The 18,187-nt window shown below is 35.2% G+C and overlaps 1 protein-coding gene and 1 long non-coding RNA gene across 32 annotated transcripts in view; one reads left to right on the forward strand and one right to left on the reverse strand.

The window, feature by feature from the left end:
* Positions 1 to 18,187, reverse strand: part of auts2a (activator of transcription and developmental regulator AUTS2 a) — a 761,138-nt gene that overhangs the window by 263,430 nt on the left and 479,521 nt on the right. The window lies entirely within an intron of this gene.
* On the forward strand, positions 220 to 1,615 carry LOC141376388 (uncharacterized). Its single transcript, XR_012386380.1, has 2 exons — positions 220 to 306; positions 691 to 1,615. It is a non-coding gene; the product is annotated as an uncharacterized lncRNA (long non-coding RNA).

The raw sequence follows: 18,187 nt of genomic DNA on the forward strand, positions 1-18,187 counted from the left end.
CCTTTTTTATTAAACCATTTAGTAGGTTTTTTTTCATCTTTGTTTATAATATTTTTGAGCAGATTGAGGTCTGTCATGGGTCAGACATTTCAAAATACAATAATTAGTATTGGGATACATGCATTTGTCTATGTATTAAATGTCTTTTTCCCCATTTCATGTTGCCTAAATATTTTGTAATAAATAAAATAATACAATTTTTTGTATAAATAATTCCAGAGGATGAAACAAAATGCACAGCAACAACCAGAGTGAGCCAGAAGATAGCAGGAGAAGTACTGAAGAGAATGACAACCATGAACAACAGTGAGTTATCCTTCTTTCACCAGCTAACTGAGAACTTGGATTAGGTGAGACACTCTCAATAGTTTTATCAGTATTCAGTCAGTTTTAGTTTATTAGGAATACATAAAACAAATAGTCTAATCTGTCCTGCAGTGAATCAACCCACCACAAATGCTACAATGTTTTTGTAAAACCTTGTTAGGGAAAAAAATAAACAGGACATTCTGGTTAGTTATCTTTTAAACATGGTAGTGAGCAGGTTATGAGCAGGAGCCAGTTGCTCAGTACCAGCTGAAAACTAGCCCAACCTAGCTGCCATGCTTCAAAATAATTAACCAGTATATGATTTATTTTTTTTAAACAAGCTTCTTCTATGCTTATGTTAGTCTGTTTGTCCTTATCCAGAGTTCTTCATAATCCTGGACTGGGCCAAATCCTGACCAGATGCTGTGGTGGTCATGGAGGAGTGAATCCTAAAAGACACACGTGATCAATGAGTTTCCGCATTGATCCAATGGGCCAGCCTGACCACCCGCTGGTGAACTTTCAAGCCTCTGGTGCCTAGACTGCGGCCTTGCACAAGTTTGGCTAGAGGAGAACTGGTCGTGCCCAACTGAGCCTGGTATCTCTCAAGGGATTTTATTCTACACTTTCGTCAGTTGGTGAAGTTTGTTCCATGCCACTGTCGCCACTGGATCACTTGGCTACGATTGGTGGATCGGTGGATTTGCTCTTCAGTGTTTGGACTTTCAGCAGTGACATTTACTGCTTCAATTCTGAAAACTGGACTGAAGCAGCTTCAATTTACAAGAACTTCTATGTTAAGCTGCTTTGACATCATTGATCTACATTGTAAAAGTGCAATAGAAATAAAGATGAATTGCATTTGAACATGTGAATTCAGACCTTGTTGAGCATTTGACACCAGAACTAGTAATATTTTAAAGTTGGGTTGTTTCTGAGTCGGCTAATAGTTACAAATATTTATTTTTCCAACAATATGCAATTCAGAAGTTTAAATTTTTATTGTACATGTATGTTCTAGTGCTTTGTGTGATTTATTTATTTTTAATGTGTTGATTTTATTGCTTAATGTAATTTTCACACATTTTCCTTAAATGCTTTAAGCATTATTAATGTTTTAAAGAATGGAATATTTTGTAATTGTGTCTGGTTTAATGTCAGTAGTACTTAGTACAATTGGGTTTTTTTTTTTTCTCAACAATATGCAGGTCAGACACTTAAATTAGTTTTGTACATGTATGTTAATGTGCTTTGTCATTTTCAATGTTTTTTTTTTCTTAAAATAAAATATTTTGAATGATTGAAATGTAATGTTTTTACACATTTTTAAGCTTGTTTTAAGCATCTCCAATGTTTTAAATAGTGTTTATTTTGTTAATATTTTGTAATTGTGTCTTTTTTAGGTCTATAGTATTAAAATAATATTAATAAAATTATATTATAAAATATTTAGGACAAAATTAAAAGGTTTACAGTAGCTAACTGTTAACTTAGGTTTTTACAGTAGTTAACCATTTTCAGACACTACAGTAACATGCTGTAAACGGATTTACAGTTGTATACTGTAAATCTAAAATACAGTAACTTACTGGCAACAGTGTTGCCAGTAAGTTACTGTAAAAACCCTTTGAAATGTCTAACAGTGTAGCCAACATAAAACAAATAATACTTTCTCCACAAGAAACAAAAATATCATCAGACATACTGTGAAAATGTTCTTGCTGTTAAACATCATTTGGGGGAAAAAAAAGGAAAAAAACATTCAAAGGGGGGCTAATAATTATTCAACTGTATGTCCAAAGCAATGCCCAAATTAGTAAAATAGAAGCACTTTAGGTCACTAGAAAGCAGCGATATTTAAATGCCATGAAAAGTAATAACTAGTGTGCGCTATTGTTATTCAGTCAGTTAAGTGTTGATGAAACAGATGTGTCTTCAGATGTTTCTTAAAGATGGCCAGAGACTCGTAAGCAGAGCATAGAGTCCTATTTATTTATTTTTGATGCAGCCTGTTAAAAACTGGTTGACCAATGAGATTGATAATTTGGTGGGCTGAAGTAAAAAGCGATGTAAGCAAGCATACAATCTTGACGACGATGAATTGCGACAAAATGAATGTAGAGCTACTTTTTTCATCGGTGTCTAAACACAAAGTTTTATATTAAACATGACAGCGACTACAAAACTGTATGAATGCAGAAAAAGAATCTAAAAAAAACCTGAGGATAAGCGCAAGCACAATCTTAAAATCCTTAAAAAGTAATACTAATACTAAATTAAATATTACAATATTATAACTAATCCTATAATAAAAGTAAGTTGACATTTACTTGTATTCAATGAAATGATGAGATAACAATAAGATAAATGCTGTATATTACCATCAACACAATATTCTAAGCAAGAAATGTCCACTGTGCAGCTGGGGTCTGAACATCAGCTTAGCTTTTTTATAACTACATTGTTACCATTAAATTAATGGTCCTAGGTATAAATTGATCTTAGTTATATATTAACAACAACCAAGTGCCCACATAGTCATAGTGGCACCCTTATAAAGAACTTTTTTAGAACGATAGTGCATACTGTAGGAACCATTTTTCACAGTACAAGTTTACAGAAAAAAGGAGGCTATCCATTCGAGATCAACCCCATTTACTTCCCAGGGCCTTGCTGAGCACATCAAAGTGTGCCAAATGGGTTGTGCGCGTACATGGGGGTCTGTCAGAGGGAAGCCCATCAGGTCTCTGTGACACAGCTAACATCCTATTCCTATTTCCTACCTAACCAACCACCACAGCACATAGACACATCACTGTGGCAGCTTTCATAAAGGCAGCAGCCATCTCCGGCCCAGAGGGAGGGAGTGAAAAGAGAAACCAAGGTTATTAGTTAATCTCCACGAACAAGTAAAAAAAAAAAGCTCCTTGAAAAACAAACACCCCCCCCCCCCAATCTCCCCTTATCCACCAATGCCAACCACCTCGGTTCATCTTCGGGTCTCTTTAATGCAGACTCTCTTATGGGAGCACCCTGGCTAATTAGAGGAATTGATAACCCCTGCGCTTATTAACGAGCCAATATATTTTGAAGTCATTAAAGATAACCAAGGCAATAAGTTTGGCTTTAAGCGCCACTAGCTTTCACTGCCTTCATGTCACCAATTATAAGGATTGAAAGGGGAAAAAACGAAAAAGGAGGTGGAGGAGAGAGAGAGAGAGAGAGAGAGAGAGAGAGAGAGAGAGAGAGAGAGAGAAAGAAAGAGAGATTGAGAAAAAGCAATTCCTGCCTACTCAACTGTAAACGACTGGTTATTGGAATCTTTAAAACAGGCAGCCAGGAGAAAATGACATTAGCAGCTCTCCCTTCTCCCTCCCTCCAGTTAATGAAGAATTAGAGCTCCCATTTGGCGTATTATTGGGGTTCACAGGGGGTTAGGTCGTCGAGGGGTGTGTTTGACAACCATGTTGATTTAGTGCCGGAGAAGCTCACGGCACCATGGCGGAACATCACTCAATCCTGTCACTACCACTTATCTCCTTCATTCTGTTGGCAGCGGGAGAATTCGGGTCACCCTCGCCAACTCACCGTCCCTGTCTGTGTCTATGCCACTTCTTGACGACGTGCTGAGTTTTTTTTTTTTGCTCTCCCTTTGGTTTTGATCAGCAGGACATGCTTTCATTCCATGCCAACTTTGAAGACAGTACAAGTTTGTGATTGTTTTAACTCATTATTGGGTGAAGAACCATATATAGTAACTTCAATTACAAACAATATACATTTTTAATTTTTTTTTCTCATAGGGAATTTCTATGAGTGCCTATTAAGAGTTATCAGCAATATCTCTTGCATAAAGCATAAAGTTATGCAATTGAAAATAGAAGGAGGGATGACAGAGAAACTTGGCAGTATTTTAGGCTGTGTTCACATTTGGTTTGATTAAAATTAACTCTGATGTACCTGCAATTGCGCTGTTAATGTGAAAGCAGCCATTTGGCCTCTGATATGGACCATAAAGCAGACTGAGACCCCTAAAACGATAATGTACGCACCATGGACTCTAGTGCAATTCAGCTGAATTTTAAATCCAACACACAGACCAGTGACATAGAAACAGACTAAAGCCTGATTTATACATCTGCGTCAAGTGATCAGTGTGACCCACGGTGCATGCAATGCACATAGCTGTGCATTCATACTTCTGCGCGCTGTTTCTGTTGCTCTGCAATATTACTTCTGAAACGCTAGTTGGCAGTGAGGTGTTTATGTTTCTCTGTGTCAAGTTTCTTTCCTGGTGTTTTGTTTTTTCTGAACGCTTCCTTAATGTGCAAGTGGCTCGAACTCGCTCATTTTGAAGCAGGAACTGGCGGACGTGCAACAACTTTAACCATGAGGTAAACACAAAACAAAACTTTCCATCCAGAGCTTCATCACAGGACTCTACACTTGTTAACACTCACTCCATTGGGCTTGCGCAGCTCTCGATCCCGCCCACACTCGTCATTGGTACCAAGCCGACCAATCACAGAGCTTGCACTACGCGTCGTTGCGATGTGTAGTTACATTTTTTGAGAGGTGCGCGTCAGCGACGCCGACAGCCACGGCGAGGGCTATGCATCCACATGTAGGCCATGCCGTAGCATACGCGTGAGCTTGTCATAGAAGTATAAATCATTCTTAAAACTGGACATGATAGGATAACAAAATGGACCAAAATGTAACAATAACACCTATTATACCCAATAGCACCTATATATACACAACAGTTCTGTCTGATTCTTTAATCTGATTGGCGGATGGCTGAGCAATATTCTGCCAGTAGCAGCACTCGTCCAGCCTCTTTACCCTTGTGTATTACTCTGCCCACATACAGTGACAAGCAGTAGACAATCTATAATTTGACAAATATTGCTGCTGTTAGGCTTTTTTAGTTGAGAATGTGGTTGTTTATATTGTAACTATACGTTACAATACGATATGTGGCTGTATATCAATGCATACCTCCTACCAGTGCCTATATACAGCCACATATACTAGTACTCGTGTGATATTGCTCAAATACAGTATGAAAGAGACAATGATAAATATATAAAAGTATACATCTAGCTGGCTGATGAATTGGGTTTGGTAATTACTTAATTATTTTTCATGACAGATAAGTTCTGTATCTATTATAATCCCACTGTCTATTTGAGACACCCAATGTAAAAAATGCTGGGTTTCACACAACTCCTTCATGTTGTCCCAAAACAAATCAATCAAGTTAATTTCACTTTTTGCAAATGGGTTGAACATAAAACAATAAGTTATCCCTCTCAAAAAAATGTAGGAATTTTATTATTTCAAATAATTTAAAATAAGCTTAAACAAGCAGAAAAAGTCTTTTTTTTTTGAGTGTGTGTTTGAATTACCTGAGAAAAATAACCTTGTTGGGTTAGTGTGAGACAACATAAGGAATATGATATATCCTAATGATATATGCCATATCATTGCTTTTCTCGCACAAACTAATTAGAGACAAAAAAGGCTGCGTTTTAATTAAAAGCGCTGTCAAATTCACAGGTATTTTTCCATTATTAACTGGTCACAACCTTGAGCAGTTTGGATACCAAATATAGTAAAAACTGTTTTCACAATACTTCCACCCACATTAGGTTGGCATTGAGTCAACTGCTAATTGTCTCTCTCTCATTTGACTGGGCTTCAGCCACTGCCAATCTAATGGGCCCTAAGTGTGCCACTCTCTATGTAGTAATTAATTAAGCTAATCAGAGGAGCAGGACTATGCCGACTGGACGTACACGCTTTCACCTACCAGATGATTAGAGAGGATAACACAGGCCACTGTCCAACCAAAGGTAAGCACATCTGCGTTTTGTGTTTAACTCAAATTAGCAACACAATATGAACAGCGTGAGATCGTGTTGCATTCGAAGACAAACAATGCTGATTTATTATCAGCACTAATTAATGGATTCAGAACAGTCTGGACTGAGTGGAAACATATGAACAGATATAAACAGTCAGTGATTACGAGAACATATTTCTTGATTTTTTTTATTTTTGTACACATTCTCTCTCTACCTTTAAAAGCATCTCTTATTCCAGTTACAGCTCTACCTGTTTCAGAAATAAGCTTTTTGCTGTCATTTTGTATAACTTACACAGTTCGTCAATACATCATACACTGCATATTTAACAGCACAGATCAATTATTCTCGCAAAAAAAGACCACACTTGTTTAATCTCCTACAGTAGAAAAAAATTCTAAAATAAAATAAAATAAATAAAATAAAAAGATTAGCATATATTTAACAGTATAAAATAAACTACAAAAAGAAGAAAAAATTAATCAGGAGAAGGTTATTATTGCTCAAACAGAAGATAGAATTCTCTCCAACCTTTAAGCAATGACTTATTGACCTTTTACACCAATTGACCTTTGAAAAGAATACAATATACTATAAGAAGATGTACTGATGTGTTTTATCTTACTTGGCAACCTGTTTTAGATCACATAAAGAAGATGGACTCTTCAGTTATTTTAGAAGAGTAGTACTTTCCCTAATCTCTTACCTTCCTTCTCTTAATTCCTTTTGTATAATATTATTATTAATTTGTATTTTACTTAAGTATTATACATATGTGTTTATAGAAACTAAATGTATATGTGACAGTTTTGTTTGTTTGTTTGTTTGTTTTCTAAAAAAATATTTTTGCAGCATTTTTTCATATTTAACATGTTCAATAAAAACACTTTTGAACAAAAAAATTAGTAAATAAATCAAGAATATTTAGAAAAATAATAAATTATTTAATAATTGTATTCAAAACATTAAAGTACACCCTTTCCTTGTACACACTTTAAAAAAATTTTACTTGTGTGAACACCAAAATGTTTTTTAAATGTGCCAATGCTGTTTATCTAACCAACCTTGTGTCTCGCTACAATTGAGTAAGCTCTTTAAGATCTCAAAACTCATGGCTTCTGATATTACCCAGAATAGCAAAGTCTACTAAAGGAGGTCTAGCCTTCTCATATATGGCTCCTTAACTCTGGAATAGCCTTCCTTATAATGTCCAAGGATCAGACACACTCTCAATTCAAAACTAGATTAAAGACCCATCTTTTTAGTAAAGCATACACTCAATGCATCGCATAACGGCATGCATAAGTGTGCTTGACAAACCACCTGTAGGACACACTCCTACTGTCCTGATGCACCAGGCATTTTGTTAGAAATACTTAATGCTTAATACATTTATTTCTATGTTTGTTTATATAACTCCTTTTTTTCATTTATAGAACTTCATTTTGGCATTGACATTTAATATCTCTAGTTCAAATACATTATGAATAGCAGCTATGCTAATTATTTCTTTGTTATCTGTTTCCACCTGGGGATGCCCATCCCGAGGCACCTAGAGATGATGGGATCAAAAACCTGTAAAGAGATGATGCTTTAATAAAAAGCTAGGTATTTAATCTAGTTGTGTCTGATCCTCGGACATTATCAGCAAGGCTATTCCAGAGTTAAGAAGCCATAAATGAGAAGGCTAGACCTCCTTTAGAAGAGACAACTTCAGTCATCATTTAATTTTAAGAAAAACATCCAGACAAGTCAACCTTACAAACGTCTGGATGATGAGTCGATTAGTTGGCCCGTCCCTAATGTAGACACTCTTCTGCTGCGTAAGGCCATCAGCCCACAACTGGCCGATAAATCGCAGCTGACACTCCATCTCAACCTTGCCAAATCTCATCATCGCAAAACCAACCCAGAGAAAGAGAGAGAGCAGATAAAGGACAGAGTGATGATCTGCAGCACAGAGTGAGTTATCTGTTAATAATGACGTATGCTTTTCTGACATACTGCTACATCAAAGCCCCGCTCTGTGGCTTGTCAGAAACAACTCAAGATGTTATTTTCCTCATAACTGAAAATGGAAGTGACGGCAGTTAGAAATGATTAGAAAACAGACAGTGAACTACAAGCGACTGAAAGGAAAAAAAAACAGGTGAAGATAAATCAAATATTGGGTAAGACTGTTTCATTGCAGCAGGTTGTCGCTCAACAAACTCCCAGCATTTCCGAGACAGTAATTAGATTTAATTTGAAGCAGCTGTCAAAGACTGAATCGGTGTAATTTTCTAATTAAGAATGGCTGCAAGTGACATTTTCATCATCAGAACTGTTAATACGGAACATGATGAAACGCAAGCCTGTTTGTCTAATGCAGCCTTATATAAGAAACTGGATGATCTTTTAAATACTTTAAATACTTACTTCACAGTTATATCAGGGTCCAGCACAATGACTCACTGTCAAGGCCACTTGTAGCACATAATTAGGAAAGGTTATGTTTTATGAGGATCTGCTATTGCACATATTCTTAACAGTTATTAATCATCGGACTTGCTTTTGAAGAATCGCTTAGGATTGCTTTGCAATATGACCTTTCGGATTTAGAATGAAGCCAGATATGCGTTAGAGCCCAGAATTTTGCCAGTTAATACTAGATTTAAGAATGTATGCATGCTTAGTTGGTTAAATACACTAAAAATTACTCACAAGATTTACTTCATTAAATATTCATAACCATTTGCACTAGCAAAATTCAAGTAAACTTCACCATCTTAGACTTAACATATAATGACTATATCCCCCAAGTTTTTTTTCTTTAGCTTTTTTCTTGTAAATTCCCAAGATTTTTGTTCTCAATAAAAAAAATCAGCATCATCAGCATTTGAGCATCATCAGGCCTGATTCTCCATATCCATCTTTCCCTGCCAATTAAGCCCGCTTCAGAATGCCACAGCATCGTTTTTCTGTATTCAAGGGGAATTTAAAGCATGCGGGACTCAGAGCTTTGCCCTAACCAGGCCTCTAGAGACCCGTCGGATCCTCTTGCCCATCCATAACTGGATGACACCATTGGGGACTGTTTCCCCCTCTTCCTTAACCTCTCAGCTCATTACAGCAGGTCTCAACGGTGCTGCTCTAACCAGAGGCTGCTGCTTTACAAGCTCTGCGTTTGCTCTCTCTCCAATCTAAATAGATGGTTCGGGGTGGTTAGATCAGTAGCAGGTACAGCATCAGCCCAGGGGAGTCCGAGTAGCTCTGCAGCGTAAGCCACTTTTTAATATATATTTAGCATTACACCTGGTGCACTTTAGCCACGGAAGCGGAATGGCTGGCCCTGTTTTGCAGAGAGGTGTTTGATGAAGCACCGCTGGGCTTCACGGTTTGACGGCGTTCACCCCGAGATGCGTGTCTGCTAGCGGGGGCCTCCATTAAGCCCCGCACCTGCCCGCTCATGATCTAGATATGAGAAAGCATCATGAGGATCCAGCGACTTCAAAGACGGGGGGAAATGCTGAGAGGAGGAAAATGAGATGAAGACTCCCTCTGCCCCTGGTTATGTGGTTTAGCGGTGGAGTGTGAATGCACTGACGTCAATGGGATTGAGAGGAGTAAGAGCTGTCCATGGATAAAGAGTACAGAAGTGTACAGATACAGAGGGATGAGCTTCTATTTACATACAGTATTCTGTCATTACAAACTGATTCATTTACTTTTTAATGGCAGATTATATCATTAAAAATGTGTATCTTCTTCTAAAAACAAGTATACAACTGTATTGAATACTAGAGGCGCTATATTTTGATCATCCCTAAATATACATCCAAATGTAGTATCGCAAAATTAAGTAATAATTATGTCTGAAAAATATTCTGGAAGGGGATTCCAGAGCCCTGTTTTTATATACATTCTGTTTTATATATTTTATATATACAGGCCTTTAGTTGCTATCATAGTATTACAGATGAAGATACCATTTGTTCTGTAAATATTACTTATGTTTTTGTATCTTTAACTCATTGACTCATACAATGTATTTTCATACAAGAAATTTTGAAATGACTTAAGACTTCCAGGCGTGTAGTCAGGAGGGGTTCGGGTGATTCTAAAGTCCCACCCCCCCACTGACAAAGGTCCAGAATTTGTTCCATATATGAGCTCATTTGTTATATTTTGACTGTTATTCCATCATAAACAGTAAAAATAACCCATCATAAAAGGCTTTAAGACCAAGTGGTATCCTCTGTTGGTTGTCGTGACTTCGGTTAATTAGTTTTAGCCAATACTAGTCCAACATCGGTGCAAGAAAACATACAATCTGATGAAAGTCAAGTCTTCTTTCACTACTTACCTATTGTGGTGTTGTTAAATAGAGAAAACATTTTACACTTAACTTTTATTATAACTTATTCATGAAACAAAACATGATCAATAAAAAGTTGTGAATCATCAAAGGCGGCTCATATTAAAGTTAATTTTAATACTAATCAGGCTAGTTATCCATGAATTTTCAGTGATTTTCTTTTACATAAGAAGAATCTAGAAAAAAAACTTTGACGGTCTACATTATTATTGTTTATTGATTTGCTTATTTTTTTATTCAAACAGCCAAGTTCTAACTGAGGAAAGTTGAATGTGCTGGCCAGATTGTTATTTGCCTAATAAACACACATAAGCTACAGTTTTTAATAAAAAAAAAAAGAAAGAAAAAACAAAACAAAAAATCCTATTTTTTTCTAAATGATAGATCATGTAATAAATTAGTATGTGTTTTTTTAATCTCTAAGGAACTGTTTTGGTACATCAAAAAGTTTGGTTCTGATGATCATCCAACAAGCTATTTGTACAAAAAAGTGCTTAAAATGTCATTAAAATGCAGTATTTACAACTATAAATTAATAAAAAATAAATGAATTGAAAATGAGGTGAAGAACTGCAAATAGGTCCACTTTTTAAGAAAAAAAAGAACCACCCCTTCACCAGGCTGGTTACAGACCTGACTTCTTTCACTTGACTTAGATGTTTTTAGATTTAAGGCTTTTGATTGGTGTATTTCTGCTTTATGGTGTTATAAAACATGCTAGAGTAAACATTATATTTACTATGTAAAGTCACCAAAGACATGTTTTTTTTTTCACAACAACCCTGGGTTGAAATATCATTTCAGTGCACTTGAAAAAAATAAAAGTCTACAAGCCCCTAATGAAAATGTATAGAATAGCAAAACACTGCATTGAATCCTGCAGACTCACACTAAACTACAGTACTCATTAACCCTGGGAGGTCATAAGAGGCAAGTTCAGGTTTTCTTCAACTCAGCAAACATCATTAACTCTGGAACTACCAGATCCCTATATAACTACTAGAATAGCCATGGCGGTTCATAAGATTACCAGAGTGAGTTTCTGTCACAGCATATTTACATTGGAAGCTTCTGCTGAGATTTTAGAATTAAGTTTTAAATGTCTGTCATCATATTTTATATGAGTAGTTATTACCTTAAAAATGCTATCTTTTTTGTAATATTGCCTATAATTGTGTGTATTTGCTAGACTGTCTATTGAGATGCTTAACTCACTTTGTCCGACAAATGTGAGCGGAAAAATATAGTTTTTGAAAGACAGGTAAAGTTATGCTTTGCTACCTGAAGGTTTTTTATGAGTTTCATTTTTAAAAATTTATTTAATTACAAGATGTAAAAACTGTAAAAATAAACACCTTTACGGTTCTATTGTTAAAAACATTGTCACTCACCTTGTGTTCCTTACTCACTGACTCCTGAAAGTGCAGCAATAACTGCTGCTTAATTGACAGACTTTCTGAACATCCGAAACTGGAGGACTGCATCTTTAGATTTCTCCTGTCAACATGCCTTCAAAAATAAAATTGTCACACCCTTCTTATATTCGACATTCCCCCGAGAAGCAGGTCAACATCTCGCTAGTAGTATATTTCACTGACAGCAGGCTTCCTCCTGCAATGTCTCTCTGCTGGGGCCTGATTACAAACCTGCATGTTTTGCTAAGAGCACAGCAGCAGGCTGTCATTACTTTTAGAAGATCTAAACAGCAGACCCAGACCTAATGGGCTTTATTGAAGTAAATTATGCCTCTGGATTCTTTAAGAAAAAAAAAATCTAAATCACAATTACTAGCATAATTGCACAGGGAAAATAAACAAAATAGTTTAAAACTGCAGACAAAAATGCAAATAATTCAACCACTTGCAGGAGCTAATTTACTTCCTGCAGAAAAATAATTTTTATTATAGTTTTATTGGTGTGCACGCTTTAGGTAGGTCAATTTATTTGTATGCTTTTGATGAAGCAGTATTCCACTTTAGAGTCCTTTAAACCATGCGCTTGACCATTTCTCCATGTTTTCCTGGTAATGTGTTTAAATAAATAATTATTTAGGCCTATTTAGTTATTCATTTATTATTTATATACAATAATTAAGACATAAAATGAAAAAGTGAAATATAATCAACCAAGTAAATGTAAATGAAAAAGCTTGTTTATTGGCTGTCTTAGTCCTATCACTTTAAAATAACAAACACAATACGCATCTTTCAATATTTAGGCTAAAATACTTCATTCATTCATTCATTCATTCATCCATCCATTCATCCATCCATCCATCCATCCATCCATCCATCCATCCATCCATCCATCCATCCATCCATTCATTCATTCATAATTTTTGTTTATTTTTATTTATTTTTGTACCTTTATTTTAGTTGTCTTTTATTTATTTAGTTTTTTACAAATTGAATCTTCATGCATTTAACAAGTTAACAATGATAATAAAGCTTAACAAATTTTGAATGATTTCTGAAAGAATTTTAATGCTTTGTTTCGTTATTTAGTCTTCATTTACAAGTAGCAGGCTATTTACAACTACAGTACCATTACACCTAAAACATTTTCTTAATCCCTTAGTCCCTCCGCACCGTCACATGCATTGGAAATGGTCACATTGAACTGTTACCCACTGTACAATCAATATTATTAAAAAAATATATAATAAATGATTACATATTAAACAATAAATCAGGATATGAATTCACTCATTTTCAGTACCTGTATAATAATTAAATATAGGGCACAATAAAATGTGATTGATTGATTGATTGATTGATTGATTGATTGATTGATTCATTGATTCATTCATTCATTCATTTTGTGTGGAAAATTGTCACACAACCAGCGATCGCTTCCCAGAGGATCGCTGGTTCTCACACGAACTCTAAACTACATTTCCCAAGACTACATTTTCATACATGCACTGCTCCCAAACACGCACGCCTGCTCACTCATATATCCTGATTGCAAGCACCAGCTGAGCCTTGTTCACAGACTGATTTCATTCCATTCATAAGCTACTCATTCACGCTTCCAGTTTGCAGAGTCTTGTTTGCTTCCTAGTAACATTACAACGCGTTTCCCTGTCTTGTTTCTCCGTGTCTCGATCCTAGCCTTGTACCTTAGTCATCCTGTTTAGCCGCCTGCCTTTCGACCTTCTGCCTGTTTATATCAACTACGATTCTGGACTGTCTATAGATACCTGTTTGCACCTGATGACCACTGCTTGCCTGACTTTGAATAAACTGCATATTGGATCTTACCTCCTGTTGTCTCCTGTCACTCCACCCCAGTCGTGGTAACAGAAATACATACCCAGCTTAACTTATTCAGCTAATACAATAGTTAAAGTAATGAATCAATTTTGCAAGAGTTTATGAAAAAAATAATACTAAAATTAATACTAAAACTTTAAAAAAAAAGACAAATTTCTTATCTCAAATTCAGTTTTATTCCTGTTAAAATGAAAACCTGGAAGAACAACTGAGTAACTTTTAGTTTCAGACTGTAGCTCAACCAATCAGAATTTAGCTTATAAACTATCAGATAACTTATAGTTAATAGATACTAATATAATATATTTATTACTATAACTAGTACTAATATATCTCAGATTAACTAATAGTTTTAATTGAACATTTTATGAATATTTATGGATGGATGTATTGATAGAAAGCCACTGATTGAATTTCACATGTTCTGCATGCCAGAAATCACAGGGCTCCGGTTGATGCAATTTTATTAAAGTGTTCTGAGCACTTGAAAGTGTGCTTTAGTCTTGTGCGCAGCTGCGATGAGCCTGAAGGTAATGTTTACGAATAACAATCTATGCTAATGTCTTTGTTCAGAACTCATTTAAGCAATGGACACGCTCATTGAGACTGGCAGCTACACGACAAACAATGCGCAGAAATGTCTGACTGACAACCCGGATTTGACACATTTCACCACGCGTCTGCTTATGAATAAATATGATTTACAGGGTCAAATATCTTATAGCGGGTAACATACGAAAGCACCACTGTGGTGAACAGGCAGCTTTAATACGATAAACAAGTAAACAAAATAAACAGACGAGCGACTTGTTATATAAAAGAGGGTGAATGGAAAATGGGAAAGATGGCGGAAACCTCCCAGGACAGATTCGCTCTGATTTTCCTTACTCTTTGAGTGCTGTAAATTAAATTCCCTCGTCAAAGCTCTAATCATTCATGGCAGATGGAGTCTTGCGCTCCCTTCTTAGATCCGAGGGAATTCTAATGGTTATTGTTTCTGTTTAAATAGGAGATTATTGCATTTTAATAAGTCCTCTCTGGGATTTGCGACAACAATGCAGTTTGGTGAATTGCTACAGAAGGCTGTTAGTGTGAGCAGGGGAGAGATCGAGTCAGTGAATGTGACAAGTTGACTAGCACATCCCTTCACTCCACCCTCCGTCGCCCCGACTTCCCCTTTTTAAATGGGAACGGCTGCATACATATTTACCAGCGAATGAAGGATCCGCCACGGGGATAATAATTTCATCCGCCAGCGGGGAGGGGGAGAAGAGTCTAACTGTGGATTTTCATTAAAATGACACATCTGTTCAGCAATTTCAGCAAAGTAATTCTGCTGAAAGTTTTATCGCCTAATTTTCATTATTCACTCCACTGGGCTGAATACAGGATTCATCTTGTCGAATTAACACATTCAACATGACTTTTTTTTTCTTCTTTTTTTAATAGCTAAGAGAGACAGGATGGGGGAGCAATCAACAAATTGAATTGTCAGCGCGCATGGATTAAAACATGATTTGTTAACGGCGGCATTAGTACAGAATGGTGAAGTCATGCTAGTCGAAACGTCTTTTGCACATCACCACCCAAATCCCCAAGTTTGCATCATACTTTTCAGAAATGTTAGTTTGAGGTCAATGAGGATTTTGGTTTCAAAAGAACAAAAAACAACACAATTACATCAACTTTCAAACTAAAGCTCATCCAATAAAAGTGAGGTGATAAACAATCGATTTTATTGTTTTAGGTTTTTTTTTTTTATTTATGATTAACTTATGACCAATTGCATCTTGTGTTTTGCAACCTTCTCAAATAAATAAATGCATGAAATAAATAAATACATGAATGAATAAATGATAAATGAATAAATGAAAATAAATAAATGAATGGATAAATAAATAAGAATAAATCAATACATAAATAAATGAATGAATGAATGAATGAATGAATAAATAAATAAATAAATAAATAAATAAATAAATAAATAAATAAAATAATTAATTAATAAAAAAATGAAAGAAAGAATGAATGAAAAAAATGTCATAGGCAAATAAATATATAAGTGAATAAATGAATGAAGAAATGTATAAAAAAAGAAAGAATTGAATAAATAAATGAATAAATAAACAAATAAATTAAAATAAATAAATATATGAATGAATGAATAAATGAATAAAAAAATTAAAAATAAAATAAATAAAAAAAATACATGAATGAATAATAAATAAATAAATAAATAAATAAATAAATAAATAAATAAATACAAGTAGAAAAAAAGTAAATCATAAATCCTACCAAATTTATAAAGTAACATGATAAATAATTTGCTTCACACTTCTATTCTTAGGTCTTCGGGTCAGACACACATACACACCTCAACACACATTCTTTCATCTCTCAGCCCAGCCTCTCCCTCCTCCTCTGGTATCTGCTCTTAGCAATGTTTCTCCAGGGATGATCATCTTTCCACACAGATGTCTACTGGAGCATGCAACAAATTAGACACCGTCAGTGAGAGAGAAGATTGTAAAATGATACCTTTGGTATTTTTTTCTCTCACCCCTCTCTGCCTCTGTAAATTATATGACAGCACATTTGAAACACAAGCTGTTATGAATGACCACTGATGCACTTTAATGGCAGAAAAGAAAAAAAAAAACGTTTAAACTATTTTAAGTCCTTCTAACAATTCATAGTCAACAAACTCAAGTTATCCTAAAAGATACACTGTTTTGACTTAAATTAAAAGCTGCATCCCATACATGGTGTATTGTGAAAAATCATCCAAAATTATGTCAAATGTTCAAGCTTCACGTTAACTGTCAATACTATAAGAGGATATTCCCCATTTGCTTTGCATGCTACAGTACTGTACAGTATATACCCTGTGCTTAGAGTGTAGAGTTGTTAGCTTAGCAACATGCTAATTTCAAATGCTAAAAGAGTCAGTACTATGGTGGAAGAGAGAGCTCAAACATGCTGCAAGTCACACACAAGCACACACAAACTCCCACAACACATGCAAATACAGAAATGAACTGCAAATAACACAGACCACACTAAAAATGTGTAAGGGCACTCCAAAAGTGACAAACCTGGCTGCTGTTTAGAGTCTGCAGTACTGTCAGAGATCTGAGTGGTGAGTGTTATTGAGGTAAAGTTGGTTTTATATTCGCACAATTAGTCTTTTATTAATAATATAATCTCAAAAAAGTATTAATTGAAAATTCTAAATAGTAAAATCATATTAGCAGCCAACAACCATCAAAGTACAGCATTGTTCACAGTAAATATTGCTAATGTTGTTTTGAAGTCATACCTGTACTTACCAGTGATTTCAGTCCGAATATTCAAAGTACCAAGCTAAACAATGTATGGAACTTTCACTGAACGAATGTGCAAATATAAAATCAACTTTACCTCAATGTGAGTGTTTTGTTTATGTTTATCTAGCTAAAAATCTAAAAACAAGAAGAAATCATACGATCAGGACATGAAAATATAAATTATACAACTCACCTCTCACGTCTCTCACAACACCGCTGACTCTAAACAGGAAGCAGGAACAGGACAGAAAGCAAGCAGCCAGATTTGTCACATTTTTTTTTGGGTCCTCAAGATCTCCTTTGTAGTCTGCACTATTTATCGTTTGTTTCTGTATTTGCATGTGTCGCGAGAATTTAATTTTATGTTTTTTTTATTTATTTATTTATTTATTTATTTTTTGGTGAGTTAATTTTGCAATTATAAGAATCGGACAGTAGCTGGACAGGAACCAAAGTTGGAGATCTGGAAAGTCTATAAACAAACTTGGGATGCCCGAAGCATGTTGCCGACAGTGTTTTTTATTTGTATGTTTTATTAACCCTTATGTACTGTTAGGGTTTCACTTTTTTGTGTTAATTTGGCCATAACTTTTTCTGTGTTTCAGCAAATGGAATCATTTAAGGTGACAAATCTTCTTTTGACCCACATTTTGAGAAAATGCTTTGAATACAAAACAAAAACTCAACAATACACTCAAATTTACTACCCTATTGGTATGTTTAGAATGAAAATGTAGCAGATTTTTTTTTTCTTCAGATTTGTTTGCATAAATCTGTTAATAAACCTCAGTCCTGATCAAAACTACTAAAGTTCTCAGCAAATTACAGGATTTTACCTCTTTAACTGCCAGATTCATAAACAATGTCACTGATTTGGTGAAAAACACACAACTGGATGAATTGAATTTGAACAGGATTTTTTTTTAAACTTTTATAAAAGTGAAGATGTAAAACAACATTGGCTTTGATGCATTGTTTTTGATTAATTTTCTTTTTTTCCTCCTTTATTTACTGTTCATGGCTGTTTTTGCCCCCTTGACTTCCATTATT

Source organism: Danio rerio, chromosome 10 (genome assembly GCF_049306965.1).
Source record: "Danio rerio strain Tuebingen ecotype United States chromosome 10, GRCz12tu, whole genome shotgun sequence".
Lineage (NCBI taxonomy): Eukaryota > Metazoa > Chordata > Actinopteri > Cypriniformes > Danionidae > Danio > Danio rerio.